The sequence below is a fragment of the Pseudophryne corroboree genome, chromosome 1, assembly GCF_028390025.1.
Source record: "Pseudophryne corroboree isolate aPseCor3 chromosome 1, aPseCor3.hap2, whole genome shotgun sequence".
In the NCBI taxonomy this organism is placed as follows: Eukaryota; Metazoa; Chordata; class Amphibia; order Anura; family Myobatrachidae; genus Pseudophryne; species Pseudophryne corroboree.
In genome coordinates, this window is record NC_086444.1 from 1,219,321,276 (window position 1) to 1,219,324,331 (window position 3,056).

Genomic DNA, 3,056 nt, shown 5'->3' on the forward strand with positions numbered 1-3,056 from the left:
GCATATTTTATGATTTGGTAAAAAGAGACTTATGCGACACTGATCTTGCACCAGTGGCAACAAAGAACCTCACCAATAGCAAAAAAGAGGCACTAAAGAAATTACAGAAGAACCCTGTCAAAGTCATAAAACCTGCTAACAAAGGGGGGTACTGGTAATCCTGGATCGTGACAATTATGTAAAAGAAGCACACCGTCTCCTAGGAGACACCAAATCTTATGAACTACTACATACATCACACAAGGATTGCGGAATGGAAGTATCACGAAAGAGGAGTTCCAATTTTTAATGCAATCCAGTCCCATTACCCCATCTTCTATCTTCTGCCAAAAATCCATAAAAACTTGCTAAATCCACCAGGGAGACCTGTTGTCGCTGGAATTGATTCCTTAAGATCTAAATTGTCTGAGTATGTTGATGTTTTCATAAATCCATATGTTAAGGAACTACCGTCTTATCTTAAAGACACAACTATGGTACTGAACCTGATGAAATCCATAGAATGGAAAGATACTTATTTATGGATCACAATAGATGTTCAATCTTTATACACGTGCATTGAGCACTGTTAAGGTTTTAAGACATGCAAGGACTTTTTAGATAAGGTTCCTACTCTTACAGTGACCCAAAGAGTTTTTATTTGTGACGTGATTAATTTTATTTTAAGTCGAAACTATTTTACATTTTTAGAGAACTTTTATCTCCAACGCTGTGGGACCGCAATGGGTACGATCTTCGCACCAGGCTTCACCAATCTTTTTATGGGACAATGGGAGGAACTTTACGTATATAATAATATGGAATGGCAGCCTGGAACTTTTTATGGAATTTTTTAACCTTTTAGAAAGCAATGATATGAATCTCTCATTCACCTACAATACAAACAAAATCTCTATAGAATACTTGGACTTAGTATTAATAGGTGAAGGATCGTCAGTGGTGACTAAGAACTTCATTAAAGGAGTGGATAAAAACAGCTACCTCCACTACCAAAGCAGCCATTCAAAGACATGGAAAGACAATATCCCATACTCTCAGTTCCACAGAATTAAGCGGAACTGTAGCAAGAAAGAGGACTGCAACGAACAGGTAGCCGTTTATAGAAAAAGATTTGAAGAAAAGTGTCATCCAAAATCTATTTTGGACAAGGCCATTGTAAGAACAAACACCTTAAAGAGGGAGGACCTTCTGGAATATAAGAAGAAGGAAGCTCCTAAGGAATCCAGTGCATTCATCACTACTTTTAACCATCACGAGAAACATATCAAATCATCTTTCAGGGAACACTGGAAAATATTACTGATGGATACTCTATTAAAAGAAATCCTTCCAGTAAAACCACAGATAGTTTTCCGCAAATCCAAGAATCTCAAAGACCGTCTTGCACCCAGTATGCTATGTGATACTACCAATCAAACATTTTTGAAATGCATAGGAGCATTCAAATGTGGATGATGTAATATCTGCAAGTTCCTGATTCATTTCAGAAAAACATTTTATGACTCAGGTAATATTCAAGAATTTAAGATAAAGGAATTCCTGAACTATAACAGTAGCTCAGTCATATATTTATTGGAATTCACGTGCAAGAAGAAGTACGTGGGGAAAACCAAGAGGCCGCTTAAACTGAGAATTCATGAACATGTTAGAAGCATTAAAAACAATATCGACACTCACCTTATTTATAGACATTTCATCTTGGAACATAAATCAAAGGAGATCTGGCGAACAAACTATCTCAACGAGAAATGTTTTGGATTTATCAGCTCAACACGATGCACCCAGTAGGATTCAACGAGGGTTTATGAAATTGCCCCATTTCTATGAAAAAATCCTCAAAACCTGCACCTCTTTCATTTCTTCCCCACTCACTCTAATCGCACTGAATATGTATATATGCATCTTATTATTAATATACAGCTCAATAAAAAATGTTTGACACCAAAATGAGTATTGTGTTTAAAGCCAGTAGGTACAGTCATACCACACTGGCACCACACCCAAACCCGTCCGATCTTAGAAGCTAAGCAGTGTTGGGCTTTAGTAGTAACATGGGGGAGACCACCTGGGAAGCTAAAGTACTGTAAAAAATAGGCATTGAACATAACTATGTCAGAACAGAGCTCACGTACAAATACACATGGCCACTTAGCCCATTGGGCATATACTAAGGCATAGACGGGCGTGAATATGTACATACATCTGTGGCTTGTGAATACATATTTCTATCTACGTACGTTCACGTGATCACGTATAACATAGTTCACGGTCTTTTCATATAGCTCATCCCTAAATATTTCACTACCGAGATGATTAACACCTTAAAATGTTATATTAACCTTGCAGTCACATATTTGTCAATATTAATATTATATATCTTATGTAGTCCCTGCTTTATTTTACCGACCTCCTTTTTCTATAAACACCGCCCATAAGATGCTATTTATAAGTTCCTATCTTCTAGTATTAAAATTTAACTGTCCAATGTACCAATATCCAAATTTTACTAAAAGAAAAGGCACATAGTTTATATATATAAACACTGGTTGGTCGCCAGAACCCCTACCTATCCATATTCATCCTAACACTATATAGCACCTTACCAATGCTAAAAGTCTAGGGGACGGCTGACACCCTATTATCCATAAGGGAGTGTTTTTTCATATACGTGCTTATAAAATCCTTCAGGTGATTTTTTCCTCACAAGTGGCGCTATACTCCTATTATACATATATATATATATATATATATATATATATATATATATATATATAGAAAGGGAGAGACAGAGAGATGAGTCTTGGAAATCGAACCCACTTGAACATAATGATTCCAAGAAGACCTGAGTGTCGGCTCAGATCTCAAAGCCTTTTTTGGAATACAAAATGAGGCCGAACATCAACGTCCTGGCGTTAGATTCTTGAGGGACTTGGTATCCTTAAAAGGTGCTGTGGGTGGTACTAGCATGTTTAGCTGCGCTATACTCTGCTGTAGGGACTGTGTAAAAAGGAACACGCTAGTGAATGTTTCTGGGGAATACTGTTATTACTTTCGCA

At 37.0% G+C, this 3,056-nt stretch overlaps 1 pseudogene; it reads left to right on the top strand.

The window, feature by feature from the left end:
- Positions 1 to 1,970: 1,970 nt before the first annotated feature.
- Positions 1,971 to 2,090, top strand: LOC134948624 (5S ribosomal RNA; annotated as a pseudogene).
- Positions 2,091 to 3,056: the final 966 nt, after the last annotated feature.